General features: G+C 43.1%; 1 protein-coding gene across 4 annotated transcripts in view; it reads left to right on the top strand.

Annotated features, from left to right (window-relative positions):
• Positions 1–16,781, top strand: part of LRMDA (leucine rich melanocyte differentiation associated) — a 1,109,623-nt gene that overhangs the window by 629,187 nt on the left and 463,655 nt on the right. The gene's annotated exons all lie outside the window — the stretch shown is intronic.

The raw sequence follows: 16,781 nt of genomic DNA on the forward strand, positions 1-16,781 counted from the left end.
TGTTTCTCCTCATCAATACCTCCAGACACCCAAGTTCCCGGAAAGCTGTTGGATCCGGCTTGGGAGTTTGTTATAACCCTCTGGGAAGTGTGTTTTTGCCTAGCAGTTGTTTTGCCCACATGTGGTCACCATAGCTTCCTTCTGGGGCCTGTGTACACACTCTGATTCCAAATGCATCTTCTTCGTCGCTCTGACCATGAGAAGTGCCATTTTACAAGTGTGGTAGGGAAGGTCTGCCGTAGGGAAGGTCTGCCCTTAGGGTCCCCGAAGGCTGGTGCTACAATTAGTCCTTCTATTTGCTTTTCTGCTCCTTACAGTAGAGTGTCTTAGATGAACAGACAGGGCACCATCAATAACGCACAGATGCTCTGTACTTGGGGCTTCCTTTGATATTAATTTAGCTAAGTTCAACGCCATTGTCAGTGATAGCAATTACGCGCAGCCTTTTCACCAAGGACGTTTTAGGATAATTTTATTTTTCATGTGCATTTTAAAATATGGCAGTAAATTTTGAGCTACACTACCTGAATTATAACTAATTATTTCAACAGTGAACTAATACTCTGTCTAGGCTCCAAAGCTGTCTTTTTTTTTTTACTTTTTGGAAGTGGGGAATTTTTAGTGGGGCTTCTATTTTATGAAGCTTTTAGCTCATGAGTGAAATTTAGAAGTGGGTCACCTCTTCTTTTTTTGTTGTTGAGCATTTTGAATTGTCACAGAGGCTATCTAGCTCGGTGACCTGTCCCATATTTTACTGGGCCCGTTGTTATGCACTCCTCCCTACTCCCCAGCCTTTACTTTTGTTCTTGACACGATTTAAGGAGTTGCCTCTAGCTGTTTTTGTGGGGACGTTTAAAATCTGCATTTATTGTAGCTGTTGAGTTCCATGGAAACGGGATTCTTAATTTGTTCATGAGCTGTTGTTGGATTTGCTGCTCCATTTGAGGACTGGGCCCACTCCAAGTTTCAGGGTAATGTTTAGGTTTGGATTAAAGGCTGGACTTCTACCTTCTGTTATTAGTTTCTCTATTAAAACAGGGAATGCAATGCCTTCTTTCAAGTCTGTTGGGGGATTAAATGAGGTAATTTGTGGCAGGAGCTAATGCAGGCTCCAGTCTAAAGCATCAGGAGCAGCTAGTGTTCTTAGTCATGTAATTTCAACTTACGAGGACTCTTTGTGGCATTGCCGTATCAACAAGTTGTGTGGGTGAATATGGGGAAGGTGACTGTGGCTTGAGATTGGGGGGCACTTTACTCAGATTGGGATACCATTAACAATATGCCACTGACTAGATGGCTTACACAACAGAAATGCATTTTCTCACAGTGCTGGAGTCTGGAAGTTCAAGGTCAGGGCCTCAGCATGCTTGGGTTCAGGTGTGGGCTCTCTTCCCAGCTTATAGGTGGCCATCTTCTCACTGTGCCCTCCACTCATGGTGGAGAAAGTAAAGAAAGAGAAGGAGATCACTTCCTCTTCTGATGAAGCCACAGACCTATTGGGTTAGGGTCTCATTTAACCTTAATTACCTCCTAAAGATTTCATCTCCAGGTACAGTCCCATTGCAAGCTAGAGCTTGAACATGTGAATTTGGGGGTACACATTCAGTTCATAGCAGGGGGCATTGCCCCTCTATTTCTGGTGACTTAACTGAGTTTTCTGGAATTTATCCTTAAATGAAATACTTCTAATGCTCTTATGAGGCATCGACTTACTAATGAGAGTAAAACACCTAAAAGAAAGGAATGTGAGAGGGAAGGAAGGCCTCATGTTCATCCTGGGGAGGTTCAGGCTCCTGAGTTTGGGCATCTCCCCAGCCACCGATTGAGACTGTTTTGTTCTTGTGGGAATGGTAGAGGGAAGCAGTAGGGCAGATGGAGGCACAAGAGAAGTAAGCATGGCAATGGAGGATGGGAGGCTCCTTGCCACTGGTGGAGCCAGGAGGATGAAGGTGCAGCCGCCCTCTGGACAGCTGTGGAGCAGGGAGGTCGCCACACAGGACCAATGTGGGAAAGGCTGCCTGGTGCAGAAGTGAGCCCTTAAGCCCTTTCTGTTGAGTGACCTTGCACTCAACACTCTTAATCATCCTCCAATTCCCTTGGTGAACCTGGAAATCAAGGCTGATGTTTAGATTCTAGAATTTGTCATTGGAATCAGGCCCCTTTGCCCCCAGAGTGAAATGAAAAAAACTGGGGAGTAAAATTTGGGAGCTCATTACACATGTCCAAAGAATATTATCCCATCATCAGAAGGGCTTTGAAACCCAAGTTTGAGATATTGGCTCTCTAGACAATTAGAAAACAGCCAAGTGCTGTATTACAAAACTGAAAAAAAAAATCTGTTCAGTTTAATGTTAGAAAAAGAGAAAGAGAGACTCTAATTTCTGTTCTCATTCTCATTTTTAGTCCCGGGATGTTTTGGAGAAGATTAGATTACAAATTATTTTTTTCTTCTTTGTGTTCAGAAAAGCCTCCAGACCAACGTGCAGCCTCCAGACTTTTAGATGCCAGAGGCCTAAGCTGAAAATATGAATTGTGTTTGCTTAGGTAAAAATGAACAGGGCGAGTAAACAGAATAAAGAATGAAAAGCTTTTCCTTCTTTGCTTTCCCTCCCCTCTTCCTTTGCACATTATATGACTAAATGTGCAACTTTGTTCACATAACTGCTACAAACAGTTCACTGTGTAGGCCAAACGCTCTCTAATGCAGTAAAATTAAGAAATAATATGCTTTGAAAGTGATTTATGAGTGTGGTTAAACTGCCAGATTTACAAAGAAATAGTTCAGATCTTGGGAAGCCTCAGGAGTCACGTCAAAAATGAATTTGACCATGATTTAAACTGCTACTTTTCTTACATGACATTTAATATGTGTACTTTGGAGGCCCATATGTCTTTAATAAAATAGCATTAAGTTTTAAATATGATATGAATGCAGCCAGTTTCTAAATTCATAACCTTTTCCACAACTCCAAAATGCTAACCAATAAGGGAGTCATACATGCAATAAAACATAAACCTTAGAAAATAGCTTTTTATTAAAATGGTTAGACAGTTGGCAGCTGGGTTGCAACGTAATAAATACTTACAGCATTGTGGGTTTATCCGACGTTGTTTACCCTGCAAGCAACTGGGACCAGACAACTAATTATAGCCCCTGCACAAGAGCAATCCAAGCTGAGTCCCCCTGAGTGTATCAAAGAGGCAGGATAGTTTGTGTTGAGAAGATTTGGGTTCTAATCCCTCTCCACCACTTAAAGGGGTATAACCTTGGGCAAGTCACTTCCTTTCTCCAACTTTTCCAATCTGTGTCCCAGAGATAATCATGCCTGGCAGGCAGTTCTGCGGTGATGACAGATAAGAAACATCTGACACCAGTGCTTGGCACACGGTAGGTACTCAGTAAAGAGAAACAATTCTTTTTAAAAACAGCCTTTAGTAAAAAAAAAAAAAAAAAAAAAAAAAAAAGCATTTTAGGCTAGACCTTCAAGTCCTTCAAGCAGTGATGTTTTATGATGACTCTAGAATGGTCTCTAGAAAAAGTTTAACCCTTTAGCCAGAGATCAGTGTAAACATCATGAAAAATGAATATGGAGCTCCTTGTCTCATTCACCTCTTGAAGGCATGAGCATGGGAGAATGACAGAAGGACATACCTGGTTCTGGGGAATGGGAGCGTCCTGGCAGCCACTGCCATTTTGCTGTTCCCAGAGATGAAAGAGAGGTATGCAACACTTGCCCCTCTTGCCTTTGGGTTTCCCATTCATGGCGAAGGTGACTTATCTTTGTAAGCTGCTCTTTATCATAGCCTAAGGTCTTCGAGTACTTCTGCGGCTGCTGCGTGTGAATGCATCCGCAGAGCCTTCTGTGGAGTAGTCTTGAAGCAGGCCTTCCAGTATACATGTTTCCAGATGCATAGGTATAGCTGGCTTTTCCTACATCGCAGATGAAACAGCCAGTCTGGCAGGGCTCTGATTGTGTTTGTCCATGCAACCAAACCTTACCCCCCTCCACTAACCTCCTTAGCAGGGAATTCCAGAATTCCCTAAAATGGGAGTTGTACATTGTATTTGAGCCTAGATTTTGAATCTCAGGGGATAGACATATGTGTGGTAATCAAAGATGAAAAGACCATGGAACCATTTCATTTTGTTTTATTTTTATATTTTTTAAACAATGTTCAGGTTTCATTAAGGGAAAATTAACAAAGAAAATCATTCAAGTCTATTCCCCACATGCGACTCTGTGACTTTCATTTCGCTCTGTTCCCTTCCAAACCATATCCTTTTCTAAATGTATTTGATGTGATTAATGTTTTACTTTTCACTTAAAATTTTTATTACTTATTTTGTATTCCTCAAATCTATTCTTTCTATGGACTGTGTAATTCTCTATCAAGTCGATCTAAGTCCTGTCAGTTACCAAACCATTTTCCTACCATTTCTGGATTTTAACCTTACGTATAAAATACTGCTAGTTGTATGTATGTGTGTGTTTTGTGAGTGTGTGTGTGTGTGTTTCCTTAAATTATCTGCATAGGATGATTTTTCATGGCTGGGCTTACCGGGTCACAAGGTGTAGGCACACAAGTGGTTTTAGGCTCTAAGTATGCCAGTGTGCCATTTTTCAAGTTGGCAGCCTATCATGGCTAAGTCTTTGCACTTACCCAGGCCAGAGAGAATGTAGGTCAAAAGGAACGCTTAACATTTCCAAGACCTTCTTTGGAAATGAGATTCCTAGAGTCTCATTGGTGGGTATGGTTCTAGAAGCAAGGCTTAGATTCTGTATAAAGCATGCATTGACCTGCTAAGTTGTAGTCCTAGGAAATTACGGGGTTCCCTAGAGCATCCGGAAAATTATTAGCAGCACGCAGTCCTGATCAGTGTGAATGTGCCTTTAGACTGTTAGCCAAATCTTTGCATAATACCAATCATTCTACCTATAAAAGCACAAATATGTTATTGTTCTCAATAGCCAATTTAATGCAGCTTTGGGGAGGAAAAAAGAGAAAAGAAGATTACAAGCTGGCTGATCTTGCTTTTATTTCTCTTAAATCTATCCACACTTCTCAGGGGTTATAGTTGTTTAAAGATTGTATGCAACTGTGCAGTCTGTGTGATTTGGAAAGCAAATCAAACTAAATATGAAGTTTTCAGCATGTGCTGTTTTTAAAGGATTTCATGCATTTATTCCAAATATACATTTCTTCCCAAGTAGCACTAAACCTATAATCTTTTCCTTGTTACGTTTCTTTTTTAGGGGGTGGGAGGCCGAGAGGGTGACTTAGCTTTGGAGTGGAAGGTTCCTATTAACATCTACCTCCTTCTTGTGCAGCATTATTCACAGCAGAGCTATTAAAGCTAATTATTTTCAGGTTTCTATCAAAGGGGGATATTTGAGCTGACAAAAAAAAATGCATTTATTGGGAAGAAAAATGGCCTGTTTAAATAAGAAAGGGATCATTATCATCTACAGCTTCCATCCCCCTCCCAGTTACTGGCCTGTATGGGAAGGAGGAACCAGAGACCCATGAGGACTCTGAGTCAGAGGAGGTTCTGTGGGGGCTATGCTCACTAAAATGCCTGGAACCCCAAGAAGGGAAGTGGATTTTCCTCTCATTTCTGCAGCCCACCTGAACTGTTCATTGACTTTGGAGCTGATGTCAGCCTGTCATTTCTTCCCTCTTCGGTGAAATTCTTTGACCCTTGAAGTGTTATGGAAAGAATATTGGTTGAGGAGCTACATGTATTAGTCAGGGAAGACTAACTGCTGTACCAAACAGTCCCAGATCCTGGTGGGTTAGTTAGTCTCCGTTCACTGAAAACTCCTTGATGGAGAGTGAGGAGTGTCCAGGGACCTAGGCTTCTTCCACGCAGTGGCTCTGCATTTGTCTTGGGCCTTGAGTCCTTCCTGGGTTCAGCCCATGGATGGAGCAAGCATAAGAAGATGGAGGATTGAACAGGAGGATTCACAGTCTGGGTTTCTGGGCGGCATGCAGCACTTCTGCCCGTTGGCTAAAACCCAGTCATGTGAACATTCATAACTGTAAAAGAGCCTGGGAAATGCAGATGTTGTACACTGACCTGTGTCCCCCACAAACTCATATGTTGATGCCCTTGCGTCAGATTGTGAATGCATTTGGAAGCAGAGGGCCTTTAAAGAGGTAATGGAATTAAAATGTGACTGTTAAGGTGAGCCCTAATCCATTTGGCTGTTCCCTTATAAAAAGAGGACATTAGGACATGTAAAGAGATGCCAGGGGTACCCATGCAAAAGATGACCTTGTAAAAAGGCAAGAGAGCTGCCCTGGGCAAGCCAAGGAGAGAGGTCTCAGGAGAGACCAACCCCGCAGGCACCTTGATCTTGGACTTCCAGCCTCCCGAACTATAAGAAAAGAAAGGTCTGTTATGTAAGCCACCCAATCAATGATATTTTATATTTCGGCCCTGGAAAACTAATACAGCAGCTTAAATGAGTACCCCAAAACAAAAGTTAGTGTATTTGGTGAACGTTGAGCCAGCCTCTACCATACTGAGCACTCATGTTTTAGCCCCCACTGTAACAGTCAGCTACTGTGAACCATTGGGCACATCTAGTTTGTCCCCCAGAGCTTAGATTGCTCATGTGTAAAATGGGTGCACTGATGTGGATGAACTCAGAGTCTCCCTGTGGTTTTGTGGCCTGGATGGTACACAGTCAGTCAGCCAGCATCGGGGTCAGGTAGGGGTCCAGTATCTGGCCCTCTCGGATTCAGGGGAGGTACTGTGGTGGCACACTGAAGGACTCAGATTTTAGGGTTCAACCTGGGTTCAAATACCTGCTCTCCCATTGGCTATGGGATTTTGAGTAAATGAGTGCCTTAGTTACCTTATCTTTAAAATGAGGTTAATAAAAATAACCACCTGAAAGTGTTGCTGGATTAAGGGATTAAAGAAATAACGAATATACTGTGAAGCACTTATTCCAGGGCTTCGTTCGCAATGCTTAACAACTTCATATCTCCTCCTCCCCCTCTTTCTCTTTCTTCCTTTTTGCTTTTTTTATTTTTCTGCATTTTTTTGTAATTATCTTCATGTAAGAGTCCTGAATGTGAAGACAGAGAGATATTAACTTTGGGAAGCATTGTCACACATGTGAATTTATCTTATCCTCATGAGAGGATAAGACAGATGAGGTGTCACCTTATTTTACAAAGAAGGAGCACTAAGATGGAGGGATTGTGGGATTCACTGACAATTCCAGAGAGAAGCGAAAGTGAGTTTGGAACTTGGGCCTCCTCTTGGCCTAGTGCTGTGTTGTTCCATAATCTGTAATCTAGCCATTCTGGGGATTTCAGGGCTCAGGAGGAGATGACATGATTCAGGAAAGGAGAAACAGACTCATCAACCGACACCAGGTCCATGTTCATAAAGTCCCCTCAGGAAGCACAAAACGGAAATAGTAGCTCTTTCAAGGGCCAGGCAGGCAGCTTTGTGATCCATTTTGCAGATAAATATGTTGCATTTACACCGAGGAAAAGAAAGAAAATGGTTAGCCTCCAGAGGTTCCTGAATTCACCTGATGAAGACTGTGTTGACCTGAGGTAGTTTGGGACCAGGGTTTACTTTTCCTTATGGTCCGTGTTTCCTGGACTGCCTCCATACCTCTTGGAGGCAGGGACATGGCCTTGATATAATGTTTGTGCTGTAAGTCTAGTTTACCACAGCTCTCATCTTCAAACCACTCGTTCTTGGTTTTATATACACAGCAGAAGATGCCCCAGGGCCAGGAGTTCCCACCCCAAATCATAGGCTGAGGTTGCAGGGCCAGGGCCAGACGAGGTGGTGCCTTGTCTGCTGGTGATAACGTTTTCATGTTCTGGTTCTGTTGACCATGCTTGAGCTTCAGAGCCAGACACCATCCTCCCACTTAGAGTTGATGGCGACCAGACGCTCTTTTAAGAGAAAAAGTATATTTGGCTTCACTTTTATTCAAAACAAGCTTTCTAGCAGGCTGAAATTTTGAGATGCACTAGAGACAGCTGGAGATCTTCAAGCTATAGGAAAATGACAACGAATTCAGCCTTTCTGCTATCTCTCTCCTGTAGGGCAGGTTATCTGTCTTTGTCATGGCTAATGGCAATTTATGCTATCCATGACCACTGGGAAGGAAAAATATTCATATTTTTAAAATGAATTGAGACAGATCTTTTCTCTATCAGGGACATGATCATGCTAGAAGGGAGGAAGTAGAGTTTCCAAGGTCATAGTTTCTCAGTGTTTCCTGGGGAGGTCACCTCACCATTTATTTATGATCTCATCATTTGAGTTTCAAAATTTGGGTGAATTCTACTGGAACCTTAAACAATAATTTGAAGTGATGAGGGCAGAAACAGCTGCTCAAGATCCTGTGCTTTTCAGGAAATAGGGCACTTTTTTTTTTTTATCGAGACGAGGTCTTGCTCTGTTGCCCAGGCTAGAGTGCAATGGCACAATCTAGGCTCACTGCAACCTCTGCCTCTTGGGTTCAAGCGATTCTCCTGCTTTAGCCTCCCAAGTAACTGGGATTATAGGTGCCTGCCACTGCACCCAGCTAATTTTTGTATTTTTAGTAGAGATGGGGTTTCACCATCTTGGCCAGGCTGATCTCGAACTCCTGACCTGGTGATCCACCCACTTCAGCCTCCCAAAGTGCTGGGATTACAGGTATGAGCCACTGTCCTGGCCAATAGGGTACTTTTTAGCTTTGCCAGGCAGCAACGACATTGTCACCCAGAGGTTTAGCTGGAAAGTGGCATAGATGAAGCTTCAAGATTGGGGCATTTTCAGGTCAGCTATGAAAATGAAATGTCCCAAGCCCACTATTAGTATTCTCAAGCTGTGAAAGAAGATGGCTTAGGCTATTCCTCAGGCCATACCCTCTGGTATACTTGGTCTGGATATATCCAACTTGTATTCTCATTTCTACCCAACTGCAATTCTAACTCTTGAACGCTTGTTCACACAGGTGACCTTCAGCTATTTTAGCACAGACAAATGGAAGGGCAGCACCAGAAATTCCCAGCACTTGAGAAAATTATTGGGCCTGTTATTACTGGAAGGAAGAAAATCAGCATGAGATGGTTTAGAATGTTTATCAAGAAGATGAGAGAGTTAATACATAGAGGCATCTCCCTCTCTTTGCATTCCACCAAAAAGCTTAAAAGGGATTTCAGGTGATTCTTTTTGGAAGGTCTTCCTTCTCACTCATTGGCCAGTTTCTACACATCTAACACCAAACCTCAGTTTTTCTGTTCTTCTTCTCACTCATTCATCCATCTTATATTTACTTTATATATCAGAGTCCTTGGAAGGATTTGAGTAGAAAAGCAACTAAAACAGCCTCAGCCTTCACAGGGAGCACTTTCTAGGGAAGATGGACTCAAATCTTTCCTCTATATCACTACGTTGACCTCTTCTACAGTTGCTTGGGTGCCTACAAATATTTTTCTCCTTTGTGTGCCAGATGAAGTCTATAGATGTTATAGATTGAATATTTTAAATAACTTGACGGTTGTGCTTATAGTACTCTTTTTCCCCTTTTAGTATCACATTTTATTAGAATTGAATGAACAGAATTCTTCAGAGGGCTTTTTAGATTGCCGTTGGATCTGACTGTGGAGGGAAGAATGATAGAGAGTTGGGCGTGCAGTTTGGCACACCTCTGGGTGGATGAGCAGGATGTATGTCGTCTGCCTCCCTTCAGGCTGACCACATGGGCACCTCAGAGAAAACACAGACCAGCCTGGAAGAGTAAGGAGTTGGTCCCTTCAGATGTATGGAAATCCTTGTGTGAAGAGCCCTATGTGGCTTTCAACAGTAAAGTTCCATTGAGTTGGAGGCAGTTTGGAAAAAGGCTTGGAGCCCCAAATTAGATGAACACCAGAAGACCAACATCTCATTAGAAAAAGAAAGTCTCAATCCCAGCACTTTGGGAGGCTGAGGTGGGTGGATCATGAGGCCAAGGGATCAAGACCATCCTGGCCAACATGGTGAAACCCCATTTCTACTAAAAATACAAAAATTAGTGGGTGTGGCGGCGCATGCCTGTAGTCCCAGCTTCTCAGGAGGCTGCTCCAGGAGAATCGCCTGAACCCGGGAGGCAGAGGTTGCAGTGAGCTGAGATCACTCCACTGCATTCCAGCCTGGTGACAGAGTGAGACTCCGTCTCAAAATAAATAAATAAATAAACAAATAAATAAATAAAAGAAAAAGAAAGTCCTGACATCAAAATATTTGAACCAAAGGGAAAGGGCTGAGAAGTATGGATAGGAAACAGGAAAATAAGCAAAAGTAATGAAATTATTTCCTCCCTGGACATTGGAAGCTAGACCATGACTCTAGTCTAGAATCATCTGGTAATGATGGAGATGGATTTTTTTGTCCTTAAAAAGAATGCTCTGGTTAAGTCCTTTTGTGTCAGCTTCTACAACAGGAGTAAGGGAAGAGACCTGCCTTCATCTTGCCAGTCTCTTTAGGAATTTTGTGACCTTCATAGCATGGAGCCTTCTGTCTGGGGCACCTGTGGTGATTTCCTGCCAGCTCTGAGATTTGCTTTGTGATTTCTGGCCTCATTTCCCACTGTTCTTCAGTGTATTTTTCAGTTTAACTAGGTCAGTATATATCTCATGTTCTTCTTCCTCCTCCTCCTCCCTTCCCTTCAAAATAGATATGCCTTCATTATTGTTCGCCCAATCTCTTCACTCACTCATCTACCTTCTAGGGAATATACTTCCTACCGTCTTCCTCTCATCAATCCTTCAGGGCTCAACTCAGATCCTGTCCTCTATAAAGCCCCCTCTCAGAATTCCCAGACCCCAGCGCTTCCCTTTAACTATTCCTTAAACCATATTATGTTTTCCAATATTTGCATGTATCCATCTTGCTTTCCCAAGTGGGAGGGCAAGGAGTGTATCTCATCTACCTGTTATACCCCGTAGGGCCAAACTTAGGGATGGTCCTACGCTATCCCTTAGCATTTGGTATCTTCTACTATGTGGAGCTATATACTGAGGCAGTCTCCTTCTTCCCCATGGCCAATTACCGGGGAAGACCCAAGGCACCAGCACTCAGTTCCTCACCAAGTGTTATTCTGAAAATATCTATATGAGACAGTGGCCAGCCTTGGGCCAGAGGGAAATTCTGCAATTTATTTTGATGCTTGCTAGAGGTCACACCACAAGGCTGCTCTCCACATATCAGCTTTGTCTCGGGAGCTGACTCATGTTTTTTATATAAATCATAGTGAGTTGCCCATTATAAACACCTTGTAGCATTCAAAAGGCTTTATGGCTGTTATTAGCTACCGCTGTTGTGATTTACTAGCTAATTCAGGCTGATGTGTGGATGAGTGTGCCCAGGGCACCATTTGTCCCATCTACATAAGTCAGAGAGTAGAATAGGCTATGTACTCAAAAGCAAATGTCTCTTCCAACAGCCTGTGGTATGTCAGGGCTTGCCTGTGTTTTCAGTTAGCAGGTTAACAATCTCTCCTCTCAAGGTGGGCTGTGTCTTCACGCCACAACACCTCTATCCAGGAGCCCTTGGTAGGAAGCATGGCTGTAACAGCCAGTTTGCGTTCAGCGCTTTCACTAAAGACTTCCTTGTTGCAGGCAGAGAAGAAAATAAAGTTGTGAGAGAAATATCTGGAATGGCCCTGGTGACACCTTTCTGTTTCCCAGTGCATTCAGCATCAGATTTTGTATAGGCGTTAGTTAGCAGTAGTCACACTTACCACTTGTTCTTTTTTCCATTAAAAGTATCCAGCAGGATGTGGTGACTCGTGCCTGTAATCCCAGCACTTTGGGATGTCAGAGTGGGAGGATTGCTTGAGGCCTCAAGAATTCAAGAAAAGCCTGGGCAACATGGCAAAATCCCATCTACAAAAAATACAAAAATTAGTTGGGCGTGGTGGTGCATACCTGTAGTCCCAGCTGCTCAGCAGTCTGAGCCCAGGGAGGTTGAGGCTGCAGCGAGCCATGATCACACCACTGCAATCCAACCTGGGTGACAGACTGAGACCCCATCTCAAAAATAAACAAAAATGTCACTATTAGATTGCCTATGGTGTGTACATTTATATGAAATCAGATATAGCCACAGATTGTGTATGGGACAATATTATGTTTTGTGTAACATGTATATTTTTATTAATAAATATAAGGTTTTTGCTTTCTTTTTAATCCTACTAATTGCCTAAGATGAGATGAAAGAAAATCCATCTATACAAGTGGTATTCTTCTCTTCTGGATCTCAAAACAAGGACTAAACTGAGTAGAACTTATAAAGTAGTTTGTAGTTTACTTAACAGGGAGAAAAATTATGGAAACACATGTGTATATGAAGCATGAATGTGTATGCACATACATGCTTACCACATGAGCACATTTATATGTTTATACATTTACTATATAGCTATATATACATGTTACATAATACATATATTAAACACTATCCCTTACTCTGTTGTACAGATTTCTGCCTTGATTGGCTCACATTTAATAGACAATATCTCTTCTTATTTTAAGATTTTAGTGCTATAGAACCAAGTAACTTGGGTATGAGGCAGCTCTTTGCAATTCCAAATCCTCATCCTTCAGCCTGTAATTCAGGTAACCCTCAAACAACACAGGTTTGGGCTGCACAGATTCACCCACCTGTGGATTTTTTTCCAACCAAATGAAGATCAAAAATTGAAATTCTCAGGATGCTAAACCCATGTATATGGAAGACTCACTTTTTGTATGTGTACATTTCACAGGGACAACTGTGGGACTTGACTATCCGTGGATCGGTGTCTATGCAGGGGGCCCTCGAGCCAATTCCCCGTGTCTATCAAGGGATGACTGTACCAAGTTGACCTAGAAAGTATGATGTTTGAATTGTCCCCCTTTCTCAGCCTGGGTTTCCCTGACTGTCCCTTTGGGACGAGCTGTCTAACGTGGCAAGTTTTGTCTTCTGAATGGTTGCATCAGCCATAAAAATCAAGAGACAGATTTATTTGTATCGGTTTTAGTTAGTCCTTTTCCCCATGGGTTTCTGGTGGGAGGAGCCAGAGCTAGGCAGCCTTTGTACCTGTGACTCAAAGGAAATATGTCCAGCATTTTCCATTAGATGTTTATTTGCTTACCAAGAATTGGCTTAGAAACCTGTATTGCGTGGTTACAAGGAACAAAGCTGAATGAGATCAGACTTCAGAGAAATCAGAGAAATGTAAATTAATGTAAGAATAAATGATCGTCTTGTACTCATTAGGCTGGGATAATTGAAAAACCAGGTGATGGCAAATGTTAGTGGGATGTGAGGTTATAGGCACCCTCACGCCCTACTGGTAGAGGACAGTAATTCTGGAGTACAAGCTGGCTTCATTGAGCTAAATTAATATACTCATACCCTGTGCCCAGCAAGTCCACTCTAAGATAAATATCCGAATGAAATTCTTGCACAGGTCCATAAGGAGGTGCATAGGAGGATTTTCATTAGTGCGTTACTTGTAGTGGTAGAAAGTTGAAGGCAGCTCTGAGCTGAAGGAAATAGCAGGAGATTGGAAGGTAGAATGTGGTAGATGCCTTAGAGTACTGAGAACAGTGAGAAGCAGGGATTCAGTGGATGCATGCAACACTAGATTGCATTGACTACTGCATTTGCTAGTTCCTGTGCTTTTGATAAACTGACATTTGGGGCTGGGCTAACCAGAGAAAGACTGTCCCTTCAGGGCTAGCCAATTCTTAGACAGTACAAACAAATGACTCACTTAGAAGTGTGCCTTTCATATGCAAAGGAACCAATCCAGAGCTCCTACTGTGAATCACCTCCTCTAGCTCTTACACTGTAGGAGGCAGTATTCCTCTGCCCTAATCATCCCAGGACAAGTCCAGACAGTCAATCCTACTCCTGCTTACCTTGCCTGGCCCATGTCTTCCCAGAACAACCACAGTTAAGACTTTGCTTGCACTTTCTCCCTCCTTCTGCCTTGTCGCCTACTCTGATGCTTCCCTGTGTGGTCCTGGGTAGCACGGCATGCCCTCTCCCTATTCTTGGGAAATGAAGTAAACACTTTCTTCAATGGCAGTCATCTCCTGATCTGTTGGCCTTACCATACTTAAATAATTTTATAACATAGATATAAAATAAAATCACTTCATGGCCGGGCGTCGTGGCTCACGCCTGTAATCCCAACGCTTTGGGAGGCCGAGGTAGGTGGATCACCTGAGGTCGGGAGTTTGAGACCAGCCTGGCCAACATGGTAAAACCCCATCTCTACCAAAAATACAAAAATTAGCTGGGCGTGGTGGCGGGTGCCTGTAATCCCAGCTACTTGGGAGGCTGAGGCAGGAGAATCGTTTGCATCCAGCGGTCAGAGGTTGCAGTGAGCCGAGATTGTGCCATTGCACTCCAGCCTGGATGATAAGAGCAAGACTCTGTCTCAAAAATAAATAAATAAATAAATAGAATCATTTAAAAACTAAGATACAAAATACATCCACAGTGCCACTTAAATACCTTAAAACACATGAAAACAAACCGCAAACATACTTTGCAAGGATTGATTTTGGCTTTAGAGTGGGTGTGTTTGGTGAGAAGGGGGATCAAAGTGGGAAATAGAGGAGAAAAAAGTGAATAATCAAATGAAAGAGAAGCTTTAGGCTCAGGGAAGATGAATCTAATACCTTCCCTGGCTTCTGTGAACTTACAGCTGAGGCCATAAATGTGGAGAGTTAGCCAACAATGAGCAACAGAGTTCAGGGGCCCACAGCTGCCTCTGGATGGTTGTATTCAGGAATCCACAGGTGGGCAGGAGCTTGTGGAGGCTGAGTACTCCGGAAGACACCTGTCACCTTCAGGCTCATCACTTGGGCATTTCCCACAGCCTGTGCCAGGGAGGTCTGGTGTTTGAGTGCTACTCCTAAAAGGCTCCTACAGTTAAATGAGGTGAGAAGTGCTGGATCCCCTCTCCCTTTTGGAGAGCTATTCAATGTACAGTGGGATATCATTAAAGGCTCTAGCGCATCTTGTGGGGAAGAAGTTGGTTGAGCCTTGTTTAACCTTGTGCTTCCCAAGCTAATTTGATCATGAACCCTTACTGGTAGTACCTACTTACTTGAATATGAATCTTGGTGGTGAACCTCTCAGGGTACTTGAGGCTTTCTGTCTAGCCGAGGGCTTTGGGCTCCTGAGCAGGGTTCATGAACTGAGGAAGAGTGTGTGAACAAGTGGCTAGAGAGAGGGAAAATGTGATGGAGGAAGAGCCATTAACTGAGATACCACCTCTTGTTAGCATCCAAGAACTTGGCTCAGCAGGAATATTATGTTTTTTCTTTTTTTGAGATGGAGTCTTGCTCTGTCACCCAGGCTGGAGTGCAGTGGCATTATCTCAGCTCACCACAACCTCCGCGTCCCGGGTTCAAACAATTCTCCTGCCCCAGCCTCCCAAGTAGCTGGGATTACAGGTGTGCACCACAGCACCCAGCTAATTTTTAAATATTTTTTAGTAGAGACAGGGTTTCACCCTTCTGGCCAGGCTGGTCTTAAACTCCTGATCTCAGGTGATCTGCCCACCTCAGCCTCCCAAAGTGCTAGGATTATAGATGTGAGACACCGCATCAGGCCATATTATGTGTTTTCAAACCAGAAAGACATCAATTCAAGTCACAGTTTTCAATCACTGTGACCTTTGGCAAGTCCTTTGAATTCTTTTGGTTCAGTTTTCTCATTGGCAAATGCAGGTGTGAAATTTCACCTCACAAGTTTATGTTGAAGGTTAAAAATGATATATGTAAAGTATCTGGCACTTAGTAGTAGGTTAGTAAAAATTAGCCACTGTTAGGGTATTATTATAAGAATTATTGATATCTTTGGTCTTTTATGAGGACTAATAGTGAACCTATTCACAATTAACCATATGACTATAGAAGTGGCTTACTCAAGGTCACATTGCTCATTAATAGCAGAGGTGGGACTAGAATCTACTTCTCTTAGGTCCTTGCTCAATGTTATTTTCATTTTACTGGACCAAGGGTCCTTTTGCCCATTTCGTGACTAAAGGAACTCAGCGCAAGCTCTTTCAGTGGACTGAATGAACCACTTCATTGCAGCACCGGAGAGAGACACAGGATGGGATTCAGAGGCCATGGGGTGCCACTGGGATTTTTGTTTCAGTTGTGCTCTGCATTCTTGTTAATAGCCTAGAGAAGGTTGTAAAGAATATGCTAATTATATCTGTATATTCCCCTAAATGGAGAGGTATTACAAACCCTACCAATGACAGAGATATGACATAAAGGGACCTGGAGCTGTCAGGCATATGGACAGGAAATCACTAGATGAGATTCAGCTGCAGTAAATGCGTCCTAATACATCTGGGGACAAATAATCCGAAACACAGATATTCAATGGGAGGAAGATATTTGGAAAGCAGTAAATGCTGAAGGGGACCTGGGGGATAGTGGACAGCAAATTAGATGTGGGTTTTCATTGTGTTAGGCCAACAGAAATTGGTAATGCAATCTTGCACTGTATTTTCCAGCAGTCCCCTGGAGCAGCTAGGAGGAGAAAGCCTCTTTCACCAGCCAAGATCAAGTCTGCTCGCCCCACACACTCCTCAAGAATGGTCTGGCTGGGGCTGGGGTGGAGGCAGGGGTCGCTTTACTTTCCCCTGGCCCCTACCTCACAGGGATGGTGACATTTTCCTTTCTCTAAGCCACACCCTGACCCTGTGTCCCAGGAGAGTGGCTCTCTTTCCTGTCTCCTACCATCTTGCTGCAGAATG

This window comes from Sapajus apella, unplaced genomic scaffold (genome assembly GCF_009761245.1).
Source record: "Sapajus apella isolate SASKATOON/1434 unplaced genomic scaffold, GSC_monkey_1.0 scaffold94, whole genome shotgun sequence".
In the NCBI taxonomy this organism is placed as follows: Eukaryota; Metazoa; Chordata; class Mammalia; order Primates; family Cebidae; genus Sapajus; species Sapajus apella.